Source organism: Cavia porcellus, unplaced genomic scaffold (genome assembly GCF_034190915.1).
Source record: "Cavia porcellus strain 051 isolate PalLab524CR breed Dunkin Hartley unplaced genomic scaffold, mCavPor4.1 scaffold_12, whole genome shotgun sequence".
NCBI classification, from domain to species: Eukaryota; Metazoa; Chordata; class Mammalia; order Rodentia; family Caviidae; genus Cavia; species Cavia porcellus.
This window is the reverse complement of record NW_026947495.1, coordinates 2,120,899-2,130,908: the sequence shown is the minus strand read 5'-3', so window position 1 is coordinate 2,130,908 and position 10,010 is coordinate 2,120,899.

The following is a 10,010-nucleotide window of genomic DNA, read 5'->3' as shown; positions in this document are numbered from 1 at the left end:
CAGGCCATTAACATGTAGGAGTGATGGCAATATCATGGGTTGGTGTGCATCGGGACTGTCTGAAATAGGCAGTGGAAATGTAGCATTGAGAAAAGCACCATGGGGCGGTTTGCATAGGAAGGTTCCATAACAGGTAGTGCAAATGTAGGTTTCTAAAAAACATCATGAGGTGGTGCACATAAGGGAAGTCTGAACGAAATCGGGAAAATCTAGGAGTGATAAAAAGACCACTTGGTGGTGTGCTTTGGAATGTTGTGAATCAGGCAGGAAAAATATGAGAAAAAGACCACATGTGTTGTGCATTAGAAGGGTCTGAAATCGGACAGGAAAATGTACCAGTGAGAAAAACCCCACGGGTTAGTGCAACATGTGACATGTGTGAAACATGTCACAGGTTACACATGTGAAATGTGATATGTGACAGATGTGACATGTCACACATCTGATATGCGACATGTGACATGTGTGAAACATGTCACGCTTCACACGTGTGACATGTGACATGTCACATATCTGATATACATGTAACACGTGATATGGCATGTATTTCATTTTACATGTGTCACACATGTCACACGTCTATTGTCACACGTGTGACATGTGACATGTGTCACAGTCTCCTCCACTCTCCCATGAATAAATGACAATGGAGACTTCCAGCACATGATTACCTCACACCTCCTACTTGTTCAGTTCTCATCGATTCCACGAGTATTACTCAAAATTTCAACTCAGGCAGTGTATCCTAAATGTTTAGTCAGTTTGAAATTGTCTTACAAATGCTTTTCCTGTAATAATGCTTACCCAGAAAGAATCACTCTTGTTTGGGTAACCTTAGTGCATGCTGCATAAACCTGTTTTTCCGTGGATCCTTACTTTCTCGTTTCTGTATTGGATGATTGGCAGGAAAAGCCTTCTGCAGGATGAAGTCAGAGTTGAAGGTGCAGACTCTCATTCTGTGCCAGGGCTCCTCTCAGAAACAAGACAAAGCAAAAGCCAGGAGGACAATCCTCACTGAGGCCATGCTCGAGTCTTCCTAATACTTGCTGATTGCGACAGTTCTTCGTCTGGAAACTGCCTCTTACTTGCTCACCGTCGCTGTGGATCCCTCTACACCATGGGTATTTTTCTGTTATGGGTTTTCTTCTAGGAGGTACTGTGCAGGAATCCCTAAATCCCTTTTTCAAAATGTAGATGATAATTGTCACACATGTCACATGTGTGACATGTGACATGTCATAACTGTTACATGTCAAATATCAGACGTATGACAGGTGACATGTGTCACACATTTCACATGTCACATGTCACACATGTGACATTTCACATGTCACATGTCACACATGTGACATGTGTCACACATGTTACATGTCACATGTTGCACCACTCCATGGTGTTTTTCTCACTGGTACATTTTCCCGGCCTGGTTCACAACATCCCAAAGCGCACCACCCAGTGGTCTTTTTCTCACTCCTACACTCCTCACTCCTCTCACTCCTCACTCCTCCCGATCTGGTTCAGACTTCCTTATGCACACCACCCCGTGATGTTTTTAGAAACCTACATTTCCACTGCCTGTTTTGGAACCGTCCAATGCGAACCACCCCATGGTGCTTTCCTCAATCCTAAATTTCCACTGCGCATTTCAGACCCTCCCGATGCGTACCAAACTGTGATGTTTCTCTCACTCCGACCTATTAATGGCCTGTTTGAGACCTTCCCTATGCGCACCACCCCCGTGATTTTTTCACAATCCTACATTTCCACTGCCTGCTTCAGACCCTTTTGATGCATGTCACACATGTGTGACATGTGACATGTGTGACACATGTAAAATGAAACACATGTGACGTGACATGTGTCATACCTGTCACATGTCAAATATCAGATGTGTGACATGTGACAAGTGTCACATATCACATGTCACAGTTTGCACCAACCCGTGGGGTTTTTCTCACTGGTACACTTTCCGGCCTGTTTCAGACCCTTCTGATGCACAACACCATGTGGTGTCTTTCTCACTCGTATATTTTTTCTCACTCGTATATTTTTCCTGCCTGATTCACAACATCCCAATGCGCGTGACCAAGTGGTCTTTTTTTCACTCCTAGTTTTTTCTGATCTGGTTCAGACATCCCTATGTGTACCACCCCGTGAGGTTTTTAGAAACCGACAGTTCCACTGCCTGTTTTGGAACCTTGCAATGTGAACCACTCCATGGTGCCTTTCATAATCCTACATTTCCATTGCCTATTTCAGACCCTCCCAATGCACACAACCCCATGATATTTCTCTCACTCTTACATGTTAACAGCTCTTTGGGACCATCCCGATGCGCACCACCCTGTGATGTTTTTCACAATCTTACATTTCAACTGCCTCTTCAGCCCTTTCTGATATGTGTCACACATGTGTGACATGTGATATGTGTGACACATGTAAAATGAAACACCTGTGATATGTGACATGTGTAACACATGCAACATATGACATTTGACATGTATCACATGTGTCACATGTCACGATATGTGTGTCACACATGTGTCATGTGTCACATGTCCCACATGTGACGTGTGATGTGTGACACAAGTGACATGTCCCACGTGTGTCATGTGGCTAGTGGGACACATGTCATATATCACACACGTATCACATGTCACACTTGTGAAATGTGACGTGTGACGCATGTCATATGTCACATGTCACATGTGGGACATGTCACATGTGTGACACATTACACATATGTTACATGTCACACGCGTGACGTGACATGTATGACAAATGCCACATATCACACTTGTGACATGTAGGACATGTGTTTGGGATGTTGTAACCAGGTCGGGAAAGTTTACGAGTAAGAAAAACACCATGGGGTGGTGCAACATGTGAAATGTGTATGTGTGACATGTGACATGTGTCCCACTCACAGGCTCTGACACTGTGCCCCAGCCCTCTCCTTAGAAGAACTCTCCAGAAAGGTGTCCTGTACCAGTGGCTCAAAGTCACCCCACGATAACATCCCCCTGCTGTGACAAATCTTCATTACTAGTAATATTATTGCTCAGTGGTTTCTGACTGCTGATTTCTCAAATTCTTGGAATTTGTCTAATTTTGTCTTCTTTCCACTGGTAATCACTGCCCTTTATACTTGGCAGAAAAAATTCACAAGTAAAATAGAGTGAATGTGGAGAAATTGGATAAAAGGATTCCAAGGAAAATGAAACTGCTTTCTCAAAATTTATGAATTAGATGATGATTAGGAAACTGTGAAAGTACTAACAATGATACCACTTGATTTAACTTGTCCCATAACGGGGATTTTATAACTTTGGAAAATTTCCCACCTATTGTCACAAAACCTACTTTGTCTGTTAAATAAGCAATTCACATTTAAAAACCACTTCAACCCAAACACTAGGATCATGATCAATCATCTATAAATAAAAGAACAAGTCTGTATCTTTATAAATGTCTTCCTGATTTACAGGTACTTCTTGAGACATAGTGGTCTGAGAAATAAAAATAAATGAAAAAACACAATATTTCTATGACATAATTTTACACACTTGTTACACATTCTCTCCACAGTAACTCCATTCACCATGGCCTGGGAGAATTAGACCTTCAACTCTGACTTCATCCTGCTGGGAATTTTTGATAACAGCCCCACCCACACCTTCCTCTTCACACTGGTCCTCACCATTTTCACAGTGGACTGCGTGGGGAACACAGCCATGGTTCTGCTCATCTACCTGGATGCCCAGCTGCACACACCCATGTACTTCCTCCTCAGCCAGCTCTCTCTCATGGACCTCATGCTCATCTGCACCACTGTGCCCAAGATGGCTGTCAACTTCCTGTCTGGTAGGAAGTCCAGGCTGTAGGATCCAGATCTTCTGTGTGTCTATTTCTGGAGCTGAGTTTTTCCTGCTGGCTGCAATGGCCTATGAGTGCTATGCTGCTATTTGCCACCCTCTGAGGTACCCAGTCCTCATGAACCAGAAAATCTGTGGCCCTTTGGCAGCTTCCTCCTGGATTCTTGGTTCCACTGATGGTATAATTGTTATTATAGTTGCACTGACCTTCTCCTACTGTGGGTTCTGGGAAATACCCCACTTTTTCTGTGAAGTCCCTGCCTTGCTCACACTCTCATGCACAGACACCAAGACATTTGAACAAATAATGTTTTTCTGCTGCATAATTATGCTTTCTTCCCTGTAACAATCATCATTGCTTCCTATACTCACGTTATTCTGGCTGTCATCCACATGGGATCCGGGAGAGTCGCCACAAATATTTTGCCACGTGCATCTCTCACCTCACGGTGGTGGGCATGTACTATGGAGCTGCGATGTTCATCTACATGAGGCTTAAATCTGAACGGTCCCTCACCTGGGACAAGATGTGTCTGCCTTCTACACCATCCTGACACCCATGCTGAATCCCCTCATCTACAGCCTGTGCTACAGAGAAGTCAGCAGAGCCTTCATGAAGGTGTTAGGGAAGGGGAAGTCTGCAGAACAAATGGTCTAATTTTAATTTTCATTGTTGTAGAGTCTGCTTACTGATTAAATTTGAAACTATAACCAACACAATTCAGCACCCAAAATGTTTTCACATTTGCACTGAAAAAGTTATGGTTTATACCAAAAGAGTCAAAATTTAATAACTGTACACATGAGCAAGAGATTCAGGCATGGTAAACAGGTTGGACAACAGGGAGTGAGCTTTTAACAATGGACCTCTTGCAAATCACAGATGAGATGACTGCACAGAGAGTTTCTGATGGCCTGGATCTGAGGTCAAAAGCACGTGTAGAAGGCAGAAGCCAACGTCTTGACAGGCACTGTCCTCTTGGTTTTTTCATGACCCCTTCTGCCTATAGGGTGTATCTTTTTTTCTAGTCATAACTCTTCCTCCTCCTCTTCTTACTCCTTCTCCTACTGCTTCTTCTTCTATTCTTCAGTGCTCTTTTACTTCTTTGTCTTTCTTTATTTTTCTTTTTCATTTCTTTTTTTAAACACATGCACACATTGAATTTCTACATTTGTTGGCTGGCCCTATCCACTTCCTGACACCAAAAGCCTGGAAAAAATCATTGGCCATCACGCCATCCAATAACATACACATCTGTTGGATAAATATTTGATTTTTTTGTAAAATTCAGTGTGTTGTTACAAGTTAAGTATTTGTAGTATGAGGAAGTATAGAGCTATAGACTTTTAAAAATATTAAGTATTATCTCACAAGATATACAGCCCCATAACAGTAGCCCATTCTATGGTGTGTTTTTAACATATAGTAATTTTATTTACAGTGAGCCAATAATTTCCATGAGTTTGACCCTGTGACAGTGATCATCTTGTTACAACAATCAATGAAGCTAATTATGCAGAAAGTTATCCAGACACTTATAAGACCATACTATCACTGAAACACAAAATTATTGCGTGCGAAACTGAATTTTTCTACAACAGACAGTGAGTTATTCCATGATGCTGCACATTTATTTCCATATATATAGAGAAAAATCCTCTTACTGTTGCTGAAAATTGAACTAATGCACCCATGATGGGTTAAGTATGGAGATTCTTCAAAATCTGAAAACAGAAATTTGCTTTAACCTAAGTACTGGGCACATCCACAAAGGATGAAAGGTAACAAACCATAGTGAGGCATGCACATCCTAATTACAGCAGCAATTCACAGTAGATTAACTTATGAAATAGACTAGATGTGTGCCAACAGATCAAAGAAAAGAGAATATATATATATTTTTTGGTACCACGAATCGAAAGCACAACCTTGCACCTGCCAAGCATGTGCTTAAGCCACTGAGCTAAGTCCCTGGCTGAAAATTTTATGTATACACACAATACTATATTTTCACCAATAAATAAGAATGAATTCTGTCATTTCTAAAAGTATGAAACAGCATGATTATTCTAAGTCAGACTCAGAGTCAATTATACTTTTGCTTATGTTTGAAAAGTCTAAAATACTAATAAATTAATAAAACAGAGGACCAAGAAACAAAACTAGAAATTCACTCTTCAAAATAAGAAAATGGGTACAAGGAAGGGGTAAAACAGGTAACTGTGATTAGAGGGATTGAAGGTGAACTAGATATGTTTTATGCATGAGCCAATTTCCAAACACAAATGTCATTATTCCATAATATAAAAGAATAAAGAACTCATATCAATTTGAAATTGTCTGTATTTATTACAAAAATAAGATGATAGGTAATAACTTTTCAAACATTAAGTATGAAGCCAAATAAATAATGAATTTTCCCATGTATTTGAGGAAGAAATTTTACCAATTCTGTATACACCCTTCTAGAAGATATAAATATGAAGCATAATTATTAACTGATTTACTCTAAAAAATTACTCTAGTTCCAGGAAACCATTGGGTATTAAAAATACTTTAAAGACCAAAATATGTAATAGATATTGTGAAATAGGAAGAAAATGTTCAAATAGGAAGGAAAACTGGGAAGGAGGGAGAGGAAAAGAAGGAAGAGAAAAGGAAAAAATGAAGAAAGAAGGAAAAATTGGAAACAAATCTCTTGCAAATAAGGAAGAGAAGAGGGATTGAAAGGAGAGTTGGGAAATGGGAAAAAAGAATCAAGATATATCATTTGCAAGTATAAATTTCCTGAGATGAATGTGAACATCATGTGCATCTAAAAGGTACCAATACATTTAATTAATTAAAAAATAGAAAAAGTAAAATCAGAATCTCATGAATGTTAAGAGTAATATTCACAAAATATTAGCAAATTCAAGAACCTCAATGTTTAAAAATTTTATACAATGAGGGTATAGAACATTTTTTTTCAAACAAAACTGGATTAGCATTTTAAAAATTAAACTAGGTATTTTATTCTCTTACCTGGTTACCAAAATATACATGGACACATTAACACATATGAAGTAAACTGACAAAATTGAACATTAATTAATTTAAATACTTTCAGTAAACAAGGAACAGAGGGATTGCAACTTGGTAAAGATAATATGCAAAGCATTGAGAATCTTGTGTTCTGATGAAAAAACTAGCTCTCATTTCTTTGTACTATCATTATTCTGAAACTTTTCACCAATGTAAGTAGGCAATAAAATTAAATAAAGTTAAGCATTCTGGAAGGAAGAAAAATAAGGGTTCTAATCACAGATATTATATCTATATAAAAATACATGGAGAACAAGCACAAAGACAAAATTCTACTGTATTCAGTAATTTATAATTTCAAGATTACAATTTGTTTCTAGATAGTACCAATAAACCAGTAGAATTTGAAATTAAAACCACAGTATCATTTTCATTAATATAAATCAAAATACAATACTTAGGTAAAAATCTAGCAAAATATAAACATCCATATAAGAAAATGACAAAACTCAAGATACACAAAAATGAAGTGAGCAAATAAAAGTTTATTCCCAGTTCATGGATAGGCAGGCTCAGAACTATCAAGATCCTAGCTGTCCGTTGCCCAGACTGGGCCAGAGCGTGAGATTCTCCTGGACGCATGTTTTCTGAGACTGTTACGTTTATAAAGGGCGCATCTGGAGGGCTGAGCACAGGGCTGATCTGTGGTTATATTTGGGCTGATCCTTGAATGGGTTCTGAAGGAGTTTCTCATTCTCTCTCTTCTCTGTCTCTCTGTCTCTCTGTCTCTCTCTCTCTCTGTCTCTCTCTTTCTCTCTTCCTCACACACACACAGTAAATTCGTGTGGCTAATTCATTTTACCTCACACCGTCAAAGCTTCATACAATTAAGTTTTATATGGGTTAGTTGAACTATCCAAAACTGTGTTTTGGCCAAAACACATTATATTAAGTGACTGGCTTTGGACAGCTTAAAGGATTGTTTTTGCCATGCTTTAGTGGTCCAAACCATGTTGTCATAGTATGTCTATCAATCCAGCATCTATATATACACCTATAACATACCTATAATAGGTGTATACATCTGTTATCTAGCTATTATCACTCTATCAATATATCTAGGTAAGATATTTTTTAAATGTCTTATTTTGGAAAAATGTTAAGTCACAAAGGTATCTGTGGGACACTAGTGTGATGTGGAAGCCCAAGTTATAATATATAATAATAAATATGTGAGAAAAAAATAACATATTAAAAGGTAAAAAATACTATTACATATTTCAAAGAAAGCTTGACCACCACATAGCTATAAACAAACTCCTACTTGCACACAGCTGTGTGTGAAAATGCATGCACACATGTGCTGTCAGGAGCATTATGTGGAGTGGTGTAAGCCAGGACATGTGAGTCTTTTTGCTGTGTACTTTATTTATTTATTTTTTTGTCTTTTTCCTTTTTATCGGTACCGGGGATTGAACTCACGACCGCCTGCTTGCATGGCAGGCACTTATGCCGCTGAGCTAAATCCCCAGCCCCATGCTGTGTACTTTATAACAGAACTTGAAGATAGCAGTAAGATGACTGGTAGAATCAGAAAAGGAGTGGAATCAGGACCCACAGAAGGCAAGCTTGCCACAGCAGGACTGGCCTGCGTGCCTCAGGCTCACATGTGGAGGAGTGAGTTAATGGCGACCCAAATGATACTACTGATCTGCCAGCGTGAAAATCACTGCTGAGCTTCGACAGAGTTATGTTTACAGGTAAATATGGCAACACTTTGAGGTGTGTACTTAAGCTGAAAATGAGAAGTCCAAGTGCCTGATTTCCCCGTCAGTTTATGGTGTTACAGACAGTTTGAAAATATGAGGTTTTAAGGGGAGTTAACATGGAGTCCTAGTATATGAATAAACCAGGAGACAAAAGAAAACAGTTTTTGTATTATTAATCAATAAAACAACTCATTTTATAGTTTAAATATTGAGTTATATTTTCAAGTTTGAAAGTAACTTACATGAATTCCTAGGAGAAAAAGTGATGATAGCACAGAGCACTATTATAATTGAAGACAAGGGATAGGAGATCCCTGGGGGATTTAGAAATTAAATCACATGCAACTTAGTAAACTTGGGCTGTGAAGATCTGCTGGAAACTTAAACATTCTCAGCTGTACTGCAAGGAGCAGGTTCCACTGAAGACATTCAGGTGGGTGAGACTTCGAGAGATGCTGAGGAAGGCATCCCAAAATACTTAGGTGCTGTGGGCATTCTGGAGTCAACCAGAAAGTAAGGGAACCATGTTGCATTTAAAAGTAATGTATGGGAAATTTTGGTGTTTTAAATTTCTCCAGATAGTCACATGTTTGTCCTCACTGATCTGCAACCCACCCCTTGATAGTCGTTAATAAATTCGATGGTATGCTTTTACATTAATTACAGTTTTATGGTTAAATGAAATAATGCCTGTGTAGTGGATATGGTCTATTTGTCACACTTTCCACCTTCTTAAGCATCTGGTGGCTTCCCCTGTGTGTAAACTTCCACTGTTCAATAGCATGGAGAGAAAGTATATATGCATTAAGCATAAAAACCAACAATCAAGGAAGAAAAACAGAACTTTCTCAGCATATTTGCTACTTAGGAACAGTGGGGAGTTTTGTGGAATTTTCAAAAAGTGACTAGATGAGTGTCAGCTAGACTTGAGTATCAGCATTTTGATAACTTATACCATGATACACATGATTTTATGAGTGATTCTAAGAATCAACTTATCCCATTTTTAAGACCACCCTGTGAGAGATGAAGAAAAAAAAATCTCAGAGGCATTACCTCATTAGGGTGGTAACAGGGCACTGTCTGAAGGTTTAGGTGTTTGGAATTCCTGTAGAACAGGAATAGAAGCCATGTGTCTTCTCTGAGTTTGATGTGTGCAGTTTGATATCCACAGAATAGAGAAAGAAACAGAGTAAGGTGTGTGTGTGTGTGTGTGTGTGTGTGTGTGTGTGTACACATACACGCTCTATGTGTGGGAAACGGAGCCATGATTTAAAGGGCTGCAGAAGAGCAACACCGTTTCAATTAAAGAAAGACTTCTGAGAAGCCCAGTTCACACTT